This window comes from Carya illinoinensis, chromosome 14 (genome assembly GCF_018687715.1).
Source record: "Carya illinoinensis cultivar Pawnee chromosome 14, C.illinoinensisPawnee_v1, whole genome shotgun sequence".
NCBI classification, from domain to species: domain Eukaryota; kingdom Viridiplantae; phylum Streptophyta; class Magnoliopsida; order Fagales; family Juglandaceae; genus Carya; species Carya illinoinensis.
In genome coordinates, this window is record NC_056765.1 from 14,785,164 (window position 1) to 14,798,399 (window position 13,236).

The 13,236-nt window shown below is 36.7% G+C and overlaps 1 non-coding gene across 1 annotated transcript; it reads left to right on the top strand.

Annotated features, from left to right (window-relative positions):
* The first annotated feature begins 10,433 nt into the window (after window positions 1-10,433).
* Window positions 10,434-10,541, top strand: LOC122295225. Its single transcript, XR_006237889.1, has one exon. It is a non-coding gene; the product is annotated as a small nucleolar RNA R71 (small nucleolar RNA).
* Window positions 10,542-13,236: the final 2,695 nt, after the last annotated feature.

The following is a 13,236-nucleotide window of genomic DNA, read 5'->3' on the forward strand; positions in this document are numbered from 1 at the left end:
CCAGCCCCCATCTACTCCTTATGAAAGCCCGAATAATATCAAGAGAAGGTCTTTGCTTGAGGAATTTGAGAACCATGGAGAATCTGAAGGGGGCAGCCGAACGTTCGATCTCCTGCTTAGAGAAAACCACACAATATTCACCATCTACCAACTTAGCCGGACGGAAAGGAAGGTCCACCTCCGGAAGAGGTTGCGGAGTCTGTGCGACCAGCTCAGCAAGGGACCTTTGCCGCCCAGATAGCGCCGATGACCCAAGAGGGTTTTTTGAGAGAAAAAGGGTAAAACGGTAAATAAAATAGTTTAAAAAAATCTCGTTCTTGAGCACCTAGCTAGCCTCTTTGGAATATTATCAGCCACTTCCTTCAGCTGCCATGCTTTCGCTCTACGTCCTTCGTGTGTGTGTTAGTATTACTTTAATTCGCTCATGTGTACCGGCCCATATTATACTTTCCAAAAATATTGACTGTCTTCCCGTTGTGATCTATCCCGTTATGATCAGCTAATGATATTGGATACTACATATTAATACAAGTTTATTAAGTAGCTTAACCAAGTTAAAATTAGCATGACAGCTTGAAAAATGGTCATTTAAAAAAAAAAAAAAAAAACCAAAATCATATCATTTCATTCATGAAATAGAATCCATACAGAACTTATCCTTTAATAACTTGGTACCAATACAACCTTCCTCTAGCCATATCTTCTCTTCTTCAACATTCAGTGCATGCTTTGCCAATTTGTGAGCAACCATGTTAGCTTCTCTATATACAAATTAGACTTTTCATTATGTCTTGCAGCAAAAAATCCTTCTAATATCTTCAAGAACCAGTCCCTTCCTAGCCTAGCTCTCATCTGAAGTAGAAACAGCTTCAACTACAGTTTGTGCATCTCCTTTAGAAATTAAATTTTTGAAACCCAACTTATCAACATAAGCCTCCATAGCTCTTCTATGTGCCATAGCCTCTACAACATGCTCCACCCTTACATAAAGACACATTTGGATTTCCCCTTCACAATCCCTGGCCATAACTCCAATCCCAATTCTATTATTTTTTGAGTCCACATCTGCATCCCAACTCACCTTGATGACACGCTCGTCTGGTCTACACCAACTTCTAGTACTTCTGTCACCTCCTTGAACCCTTTGGTCCGCTAAAATGTTCACTTGTGCACTCTTAAATTCTTCTAGTCCTTGTTGAGCACTAGAGAACAATTGATGAGGTACTTCAAATTGATTCTCCAAAAGAAAAGCATTCATTCTATTCTAGATTCTCTTCATAACAGAGACCACCAGTTCCATTTATTCATCTGGTAAACTAACTAGTAGTTTCTTCCATATCTCCAGAAAAACATTAAAATGCCCAGACCACTTATGCACTGAACTTTGGTTTACAGACTACACATCAATAGCTGCTGGACAATTCCATAGCACATGACAAATTGTCTCTTTCTCCAACTCACATATAGGGCATAACTGTGATGTGATAATCTGTTTCTCCATTAAATTCCATCTGGTTGGAAGAATCTCACGACAGGCTTTCCATATGAACATTTTAGCACTACCTGGGACATGTAAACTCTACACTTTCTTCCAACAGTTTCCTTCATCTAGAGGAGATGAGGTTTCACCTCCATATGATCTCTTTATTGAGTGAGCTAAGTGATATGCACTTTTTACTGAAAACATTCCATTTTTAGTAAAGCTCCAAACCAACTTATCTTCCACTCCCATTCTACTTATAGGAATAGTAAGTATGGCTTCTGCTTCCCTCTGTGTGAACACCTTTTCAATGACAGATTTCTTCTAGCAACACTTGTCCTCATCTCTAGCCCAGGTAACCTCATATCTAAAGTTTTTCCTTCTAAATCTTCTTCTTCTTCTTCTTCTTCTTTTACAAGATCTATCCACCCTCATCAGCAAAGGCCTATGATCAGAGTATCTAGCAGCTAGCACATCAACTATAACCTCTTTGAACTTAGATATCCAAGCTGCATTCGCCACTGCCCTATCCGATCCCTCCTTGGTAAAAGTATCATCCTCATGTTTATTGCTCCAGATGAATTTATCACCTCTCCACCCAAATTCAAATAGATCATTTTCCTCTAGTACCTGTCTGAAAATACTCATATGAGATTTAGCTCGTGGTTGTCCACCCCATTTCTTATCGTGATACAATATCTCATTAAAATCTTCAATTCTACACCAAGTTCTATCCTCCACAGGTTTTAATACTGAAAGTATCCCCCTTGCTTCTTTCCTCTTACACAATTCAGGGTGACCGTAAAAACCGTAAGCTCCCACCCATTCTCTTGCCCAGACCCCTTGATCCATGCATGAATGTGTCTATGTGAAAAACTATGAGTTTCCACTATACTTTCTTCTTTCCACAACAAGGCCAAACCCCCTTTCCTTCCAATGGGATAAACCACAAAACAGCCTGAGAACCCCAACCTTGATCTTGTTCTCTTAAATTTGGAAACTTTTAATTTTGTTTTAATAAGAAACAAAATTTTGGGCTGCTTCTCCTTCACTATTAGGTAAAGGTCATAATCATTAAGTAATACTGCATTAAAAAATCACTTTTCTTAATCATTAAATAAAAAAGTAAATGAATAAATTTGTGAGCGGTCAACAGGAGCAATGCATTTGGTGCGGCAAAGTAGTTCTATTCTTTCACTTTCTTTTTAATGAGCTATTCTTGAATACTACATTAAAATTGAAAAGCAAGAGAAAGGAGAGTAGTAGTGCAGGTACTACGTTCGGGAGTAGATGCATGTATTAATAATGTTTCCAAAACCAGAGCTGATTTTTACCTGGGAAGCAATATCGCGTACATCGGGCCATTGCTAAGATGGGAGATTCAAGTTGGTCGTCAAGAGCTAGTGCCAAATTTGGAGATTTGCCGATTAAATCTAAAGCAATATCTGTTGTGTTGTTTCGGGCCGCCGCGTACGTACAGATCGTGAATGGTCAAAAAGAAATCAACATACTTACATAAGTGACATCTCACAAAAAATAAATTTATAAATTAATGATGCAGTTAAATTGAATGAGATAATTTTATTTTTGTGATATTTATCTCAAATAAATAACATATTATATATTGATGGATAGTAAAACAAGGAGTTGTTACCCAAAGCTCCGCAATATATGGCACGTGTAAGAAGCATAGCATCGTTGCGGTCCTGGTCCATGCCATCTGTTAGCTTCGGATCTTCTGGATTGAGTGCGTACAAATACCGCGCCATGTCTATTTGCCCGAAGTCAATTGCCATAACAACGGCAAGACGTTTATTTTCGCTGGAAAGTGCACTGCTTACCAAATGTTTCCTTTTGCCAATCAATCCTTTCGCCAAATCGACATCTCCAAGCAAAGCAGCCATCATTACAGCTATAAGTTTGTCATTATCTGCAGTTTTCAACCCTTCTTCTGACATGTTCTTCGCCAACAGCTTCACTATGTCATTACATCCATGAGTAACAGCGATGTAAAGAGCCGTTTGGCCTATATCATTTATTGTATCATTTAGTTTTGCGTGGCCCCCTTCGGCTAGAGCTGCTCAATTTCTTTTTTTGCATTCGTCCAGTCTTTCTTTTTCATAGCTCCAATGTAATTCTGAATTAATTGATTACCTGCCATTTTTTCTTTGTTTTCATGATAAGTCTTACAGAATGCAATGTAACAAGATAAAATGCAAGCAAGAAATGCACAAGGACAGCAGCCAAAGCATGCCTGAAATACACTGCAACACTCAAGAGATGCATAAAGCTGATAAAGCAAGCTGCAATACATGGAAAGAAAAAGATGGCAGCGCAGCAAAAAGGAGACAGGAGATGGCACAGAAAAGAAGATGGCACAGTTGAGGAAATGCATGGCTGCACACAAAGAAGTACGAGGGACATGATGCATAAAGCTGATCTTTACCATGCTGTGAATAAAAGTTCTGAATTAATGCTTGTACTTGTGTAGATAATCAAAAGTTAGATTTTCAGTAGCTTTTACTTTTCTACTTTTTGTAATGTATATATACGTGACCTTTGTATTAACAAAAGGATCAATGAGAATCAAACTTCCTCAAATCTCTGTCAAACTCTGTTTTTCATTTGTTTCCTCTCATTTTCACTTTCTGTTTTCAACAGTTTCTAACATGGTATCAGAGCAGGAGTAATTTCCTGCAATACCTTCTCAATTTCTGATCACCTTTCATTAAGCTATGACCACCTCTTCTTCTTCATCTTCTTCTCCTACAGAAGATCCTAACAGCCCATTTTTCTTGCATCACAGTGACAATGCAAACACTATCATTGTTTCACCACCCTTGACTAGCTCCAACTACATTTCTTGGAGTCGATCTTTTCTTCTTTCCATTTCAATAAAAAACAAGTCAGGTTTCTTTGATGGCACCATTACCACCCCTGACCTTGCAGATCCCACTTATGTGTCTTGGTTACGATGCAACAATATCCTACTTGCTTGGATTTTGAATTCTGTTTCCAAGGACATAGCCTCTAATGTGTTCTTCATGACCTCAGCTAAACAGGTATGGGATAAACTCAAAGAGCGCTTTGCACAGCCTGATGAAGCAAGGATATATCACCTTCAACACAAACTTAGTGGCATAGTTCAAGGTCATCTTTCTGTAAGTGACTACTTCACCCAACTTAATGCCATTTGGGAAGAACTGCATAGTTATAGACCCCTCCCTTGCTGCTCTTGTGGTTTATGTACATGTGATGCTTTAAAGAATATTGGTGAAGTTCAGCAAAGGGATCATGTTTTTAAATTTCTAATGGGTCTAAATGATAGCTATGATGCTGTTAGAGGGAAAATTATCTTGTTAAGCCCCTTGCCTTCTCTAGATAAAACCTTCTCACTTATTTTACAAGAAGAGAGTTAAAGGCAAGCAAGAAACATGGTTGCACCTGCCACAGAACCATCTGCCTTACTAACTTATCAAAACTTCTCAAAGAAAAATGACAAAATAGATTTGGTTTGTGATCATTGTGGAAAGATAGGACACATAAAGGAGAAGTGCTATAAACTAATAAGCTTTTCACCAAATCTAAGTTTCGAGGTGGTTCTGGAAAACCTGCTGTTGTTGCTTACTCTGCAAATCAGGTTGCTCTTGGTGGTTTGATTACGCCCAAAGAATAACGCGGTAGTTGTAGCACAGCTTTGGGGTGTTGATTCCACAGGGAGACAAATTAAAAGAATAGCAAGAGGAACAAAGAAACTAAAGAAAAATATTAAATAAGTAATGGAGAACAAAGATTAATTTTAAATGTAAATTAAAGTAAAGCAAAGTGATTAACAGAAACAGTACTCAAATTTGACGAACAGTAGAGCGTCGGGAATCCCTTGCACAAATCCAGTATTTTAATTATTCTCAATTCATTGGATAACTCAATTAGGAACTCAATTCCCGAAATTCCCAATCAGAAGGTATAGATTTATAAACCAAAATTAAATCAAATTTAACCTTTCGAAAAAACATTCACCACTTTTAAAAAACGTAAATTACTACCCCTATTGAGAAAATCCAATGACGGCAATATACTCAGGGAGCGATATTGCAGCAAAAAACTAAATCAATATAGATAAATAATTGATTCAAACATAATCAAAGAACTAATTCATTCAATAGAAAAAGCATGATTGAATCTATAAACAGAATAAATTCTATGATTATTCGGAGAATAAAACATCAATGATGAATTGAGAATGATAAAACAAAAGAGTTTTAGCAATTGAAAATCAAATACATGAATTAACAATAAATTAGAAATACCATCTAATGTGCAAGTTCATCCCTAACCCTACTTGAGAATTTAGTTACCCATAAATATAATGGACAACAAAAATCTCAAGAGAAAACTGAAGCGAACGGTGGCCATGGAAGTGATTTTCTCCTCTCTTTAGATCTGCCTCTTGTGCCTCTTCCTACCTCCATTTCATGCTAATGATACGCTTATATAGGGTAGGAAAGAAACCCTAATGTCCTTTTAATTTCCGCATAAACAAATCGCCTAAATTTTAGGACTTATCTTGGCAGCCACGTACGCCCTTGAGGAGTTCAATTTTGGAAATCCTTATTAGAGACAAAGTTATAACCCTTTAAGATAGCTTTCTAATTCATCAAGAATCGCATCAATCCAATATATGAGTAAAAGGATACAGTCAAAAGACTAAAGTATGTCCAGACTGTCTCCTAGCGAATTTCGGACTTGGACTTCTTGTGGTTTCATTTTGTGATTTTCTTTTCTTTTTCTTTTCATCCAAACTGCTCTCAAACCCCATGAATGTTCTCCTTTGAATTTGACTGGGCTTGACTTGCTCTTTTATAAACTCTGAAATTAGATATAAAAAAACTGCTTAGGAGTATCTCAACATAAATAGAAATTAAATTTAAGAATACACATTAATTCCTATGATTTCTATTAACATTTTAGCATTTTAGTCCAATCATAGGGTATTTAGAGTGCACTTTCGCACACTCATCACACCCCCCAACTTACTCATTATTAGTCCCTAGCAATTTTCATGTCAAAACAATGAAAGAGACCAAATAAAATCACACATAAAGGCCATCAAGTTACACTTTCCAGATTCACATATCAAAACAATCTAAGGAATCCAATAACCCATCAAGATCAATCCACCTATAGCAATCCACAGAGTGTATGTGTGTTCTCCAAGCCATAACCATCGTACCACTAAGCTAGACACATGCAACATCAAGAACATCTCAAGCAAAAGGTTCAACTCCATAACTCACGGGTATAATAGTGTTTCGTGTAAGGGCTCTCTCTATGGAGTTGACAATGGGTGTATACACACTCTCATGAAAAATTAGGCAATTATGTACAAGCAACAAGCAAACATTGATCTTATGATAGGAACACTAACAAATGAGACTTCCACCAGTCTTTCCAACAGTTTACTTAGGATCAAAACGGTTAACACAAAAAGTTGTAATGTGGCTTGGTTTCGGGGCTATATGAAAAAAAAAAAGGATGAAAGGGATTCAAAAACTTCCAAGTACATACAAAGGGAATTTTATTAAATATCTCAATAGACCACACTTCTCACTTGATGTACTCTCCAACTTTTCAAATCATCAAATAATAATGCTTTTCCTTCTTCTTCCTCTTTTTTTTTTTTTTCAACAATTTGATGGACAAACACATGCCACTTTTGTATTCTTTCCATTTCTACCAACTTTTTTTTTTCGAAGCTCACTCAATTGAACACTTTGCAACTTGTACTCTTCTTTTTTTTTTTTTTTTTCCTGTCGTCTTCTTCTTCTTCTTCTTTTTTAATTGAAAATGATAGAATAAAAGAAAGAAAATACAAATTCCACACCTAGTATACACTTGGAAGTAAAAAGGGTAAAAAAATCAGTGTATAGGTTATACTCCAATGTGGAGAGGCATGGATGATATGGGTATATGAAAAGAAAAAAGTTACGTGTGTTTATTGGCTCAAAGTTGGCTACTAGGGGTCTATGATGGAAAATGATAGCTTGAAAGGCTCAAACATTAATCCTAAGTTGACCTTCGTCATATCCCAAGTATATCCACCATTGTACCATAATCCATGTAATGATATTCTTAAAAGAAGTGCCCAATTCAACAGATCAATAAACGCTTATCACAATTTACTACATTTGTATGCTCTCAATCCTCTCCAAACTCACATGAATACTTAAGCAAAAGAGTTCTCTAGCTACATGTGTCAAACCACCATCTTACCACAAAACTTGGATAAGTGCATTAAGGGTTCTGTGAATGCTTTAGCAAAAATGATTATGGTGGGTTTGATGAATTCACGAAGATGGCTATGAATGAGAATGAATACACATGTGAAAATGATGCACGTGTGATGCAAATTAAAAAAAATGACACATGAAAATATGCCACAGAGTTCCAACAAGCATTTTAAATACTGAATTTGCACCACTACCCCCCAACTTAAATGAAACATTGTCCTCAATGTTTAAGAATCAAAATTGAATGGGGACTAACTGAAAATGGTAGAATACACTTGATAAGTGACGTGGGTAGCTCGTTAAACACCAAAGATGGTAACTTGAAATGAAATGAAACTATCCTGCAATCAAAAACAAAGAAAACAACAGCAAACAAAAAGGAAAAGAAAGAAAATAAGAAAAAACAAAAATAAAAAATAAAAAAAAGAAAAACAAAATAAATAAAGAAAAACATACATGGGTGGTGTGGTCAAGGTTGATAGACTGGATCCACAAGTGGAATGTATTCCACTTCCGAAACTTGCCTATCAATTAATACTTTAAGGCGTTGACCATTTAGTTTAAAGATCCGACCATCCTTAGGATCTTCTATTTCTACCACCCCATTTACAAAAACATTCCTTACTAAATAAGGGCCAGTCCACCTAGACCGAAGTTTTTCTTGGTACTTGTGAAATCCAAAATCATATAAGTATATTCGGTTATTAGGTTTAAACCTCTTCCTAAGAATATTTTTATCATGAAACGTTTTCATTTTAACCTTATAGACTTTAGACTTAGGCAAAGGTTTCAATTTAACTCTTGGTGCTTTCAAACTTACAGGAATCTGTTTTTCACATTTCTTAGGCAACTCCTCAAATTTCTGTTGCCAAGCCTGTGTGCTATGATCCTGAGTTTCATAAAAAACAGAACAAATATCAATAACATCAGATGAATCACTAATAGTATCAAACTCAGAATTCACAAGGGGATCAAAATCATGAGTTGTGTGAACTCCCTTGTCTATGAGTGCGTCAATCATGTACGTTTGGTGGCACTTATCATCTGTTGGCTGTTTCTCAATATGGAAAATGTTGACCTCCATGGTCATGTTTCCAAAAGATAGCTTCATCAACCCATTCCTGCAATTTATAAGTGCATTAGCCGTAGCAAGGAAAGGTATACCTAATATGAGAGGAACCTTAAAGTTAGACTCAACAACTGATTGAGTGTCCAAAATTAAGAAATCAATAGGATAATAAAACTTGTCAATTTGGATCAAAACATCCTCAACTATCCCTCTTGGTTTCTTAACTGAACGATCAGCCAACTGAAGCACAATAGAAGTAGGCTTAATTTCACCCAAACCAAGCTGCAAATAAATGGAATAAGGCATCAAATTAATACTAGCTCCTAGATCTAGCAAGGCTTGCCCAAACTCATGATTCCCAATATCACATGCAATGGTTGGACAACCAGGATCCTTGTACTTAGGAGGAATTCACTTTTCAATTAGAGCACTAACTTGCTCTGTCAGAAATGCTGTCTTCTTAACATGGTGCTTCCTCTTATATGTACACAAATCTTTAAGAACTTTTGCATAAGTGGGAACTTGTTTAATAACATATAAAAGAGGAAGGTTAATCTTTACCTGCCTGAGGTTCTCCAAGATTTCATTACTAGGATCCAAAGTTCGCATACTAGATTTTAAAGCTTGAGGAAATGGTACCTTAACTGGACCCTTGATTACCTCGGCATCCTTGGGGAACTCGGTACTATCATTGTTTTGTTCCTCTTCAACATCATTTGGTTTATCAGTTGTTTGGATGTGTAAGGACTTACCACTTCTTGTCACAATGGCATTGACTTCTTTCAAATTTTTTTGTGCCATATGCTAACCTTGGGGTGCGGATTGAGCTTGCGAAGGAAACTTGCCACGCTCATTCACACTCAACGAGCTCATTATCTTGGATATATGACTCTTTATCTCTTTGTTTTCTTCAACATCCTGCATAATCAAAGATTCAAACTTTTGATTAGTTTTACTTTGTGCCTCAATAAAAGCATGTAAATTATCTTCTAAGGGGCTCCTAGAAGATGAAGGTGCATGATATGGTGCAGGATATGATCTAGGGGGCTGTGCAGGTGGCTGGTTTTCAGATTTCCAACTAAATTTGGGGTGATTACGCCACCCAGGATTGTAGGTATCAGAGAAAGGTGCAACAGACTTCATGTACATACCTAAGGTATTACATTATTCCTCATACATCCCTCTCATCTCAGCAAATGTGGGACACTCTTGGGCAAGGTGATCTACCCCACCACACACAAAACATGGTCCAAAAGACTCTGCATAATTAGCCACGTGTGTTGGCTTTAAGTCTTTATTCTTTAACACCTCTAGCTCCCTAGTGAGCATCTCAACCTTAGCCTTTAGGTTATCTTCTTCCCTAAGATGGTAAATTCCACCACCATTTAGGTTTCCTGCAGGTCGTGACCTATTTGTGCTCTCAGTAACACTAGGTCCAGTCCAAGTGTGAGCTTTTTTAGCAAGCTCATTGAGATATTCTATGAAACGTTCAGGATCTTTCTGTAAGAACTCACTATTACACATCATCTCCACAAATTGACACTCTCTAGGTGTAAGTCCCTCATAAAAATAGCTCACTAAGCGCCAATTCTCATACCCATGGTGAGGACACATACTCAATAGCTCCTTAAATCTCTCCCAAGACTGATACAAAGTCTCACTGTCCTTTTATACAAAGGTAGAGATTTGCCTTTTTAAAGCATTGGTCTTATGTTGGGGAAAGTATTTATTAAAGAAGACCTAAGTCATCTCATTCCATGACCGAATAGATCGTGGTCTCAATGAGTGTAGCCAACTCTTAGCTCTATCCTTCAAAGAGAAAGGAAAGAACTTAAGTCTCACAATGTCGTCAATTGCATTTTGACTATGAAAAGTCGCAACTACTTCCTCAAACTCCCTAATGTGCACATATGGATTTTCATTTTCCAAGCCATGAAAAGTAGGGAGTAACTGTATCATCCCTATTTTAAAATCCATTTGGCGAATATTAGCTGGAAATATGATGCATGATGGTGTGGCTGTGCGTGTAGGGTGGAGGTAATCCTGAAGGGTCCTAGTGGGTTGATCTTCATGTTCACTCATTTTCTCAGAATTAGAAGAATTTTCAAACAAATGATTAGAAAAATTAAACTCAGACTCTAACACAGGTCTACAAGCAAATCGACCAAATGCGTCTCTATACCTGTGCATGCAAGGTAGAGAAAAATGCAACACTAAAAAAAAACTACAAAAAGAAATAGAAAAAAAAAATGCAGCAAGCTAAAAGAGGGAACGAAGTTACTGCTTTTACAAACTGTTGAAAAGAAAAACTCTCTCACAATTCTTCTACCGTCTCCTCGACAACGGCGCCAAAATTTGATTACGGCCAAAGAATAACGCGGTAGTTGTAGCACAGCTTTGGGGTGTCGATTCCACAGGGAGACAAATTAAAAGAATAGCAAGAGGAACAAAGAAACTAAAGAAAAATATTAAATCAGTAATTGAGAACAAAGATTAATTTTAAATGTAAATTAAAGTAAAACAAAGTGATTAACAGAAAAAGTACTCAAATTTGACGAACAGTAGAGCGTCGGGAATCCCTTGCACAAATCCGGTATTTTAATTATTCTTAATTCATTGGATAACTCAATTAGAAACTCAATTCCCGAAATTCCCAATCGGAAGGTATAGCTTTATAAACCAAAATTAAATCAAATTTAACCCTTTGAAAAAACATTCACCACTTTTAAAAAACGTAAATTACTACCCCTATTGAGAAAATCCAATGACGACAATATACTCAGGGAGCGATATTGCAGCAAAAAACTAAATCAATATAGATAAATAATTGATCCAAACATAATCAAAGAACTAATCCATTCAATAGAAAAAGCATGACTGAATCCATAAACAGAATAAATTCTATGATTATTCGGAGAATAAAACATCAATGATGAATTGAGAATGATAAAACAAAAGAGTTTTAGCAATTGAAAATCAAATACATGAATTAACAATAAATTAGAAATACCATCTAATGTGCAAGTTCATCCCTAATCCTAGTTGAGAATTTAGTTACCTATAAATATAATGGACAACAAAAATCTCCAGAGAAAACTGAAGCGAACGGTGGCTATGGAAGTGATTTTCTCCTCTCTTCAGATATGCCTCTTGTGCCTCTTCCTACCTCCATTTCGTGCTAATGATATGCTTATATAGGGTAGGAAAGAAACCCTAATGTCCTCTTAATTTCCGCATAAACAAATCGCCTAAATTTTAGGACTTATCTTGGCAGCCACGTACACCCTTGAGGAATTCGAATTTGGAAATTCTTATTAGAGACAAAGTTATAGCCCTTTAAGATAGCTTTCTAATGCATCAAGAATCGCATCAATCCAATATATGAGTTAAAGGATACAGTCAAAAGACTAATGTATGTCCAGACTGTCTCCTAGCAAATTTAGGATTTGGACTTCTTGTGGTTTCATTTTGTGATTTTCTTTTCTTTTTCTTTTCATCCAAATTGCTCTAAAACCCCATGAATGTCCTCCTTTGAATTTGATTGGGCTTGACTTGCTCTTTTATAAAATCTGAAATTAGATATAAAAAAACTGCTTAGGAGTATTTCAACGTAAATAGAAATTCAATTTACGAATACACATTAATTCCTATGATTTCTATTCACATTTTAGCATTTTAGTCCAATCATAGGGTATTTAGAGTGCACTTTCGCACACTCATCATGGTTCCATTGTGGATCATACTATTGTTTCAGGCCAAGCATCACCTACTCCAAGTACTTCTCAGTTGACCCTCTCTCAAGCACAAGCACAAGCACAACATCTTGTGGCACTTGTAAATGCTCAATTCCCTCAGCTAATCTCGGGACACAATAAACCTCTCCTACCATGACCTGTGCATCCCTCACCAATTATCTCAGAACCTGCTCCTTCAACAACATCCCACTCCAACCTAGCAGGTAATCACCATTCTTTTTTCAGTTCTAAAGTTTCTCATAAACCCTCTCTCTTCAATGTCACAAGTCATGACAAACTCACTGCTCTTTCACAAGATCAGCATAATATCATTCAGAACACACCATGGATCATGGACACATGAGCCACTGATCACATGGTGTGCTCCACCTCATTTTTTACTAATTCTTCCTACTACATTCAAGCCTTTGTACAACTTCCAAATGGCACAAAGGCTCAAGTCACACACATTGGCACTGTTAAAATCTCATATTCTCTCCTTCTTACTGATGTCCTATGTGTTCCCTCATTTGCTTTCAATCTCATCTCAGTCAGTAAACTCACTCAAAGACCAGACATTTGTCTGTTTTTCTCAAATGATCTTTGTTTTATTTAGGTCCTCTCTTCATGGATGACGATTGGACTTGCTAAAGTCCAAGCTGG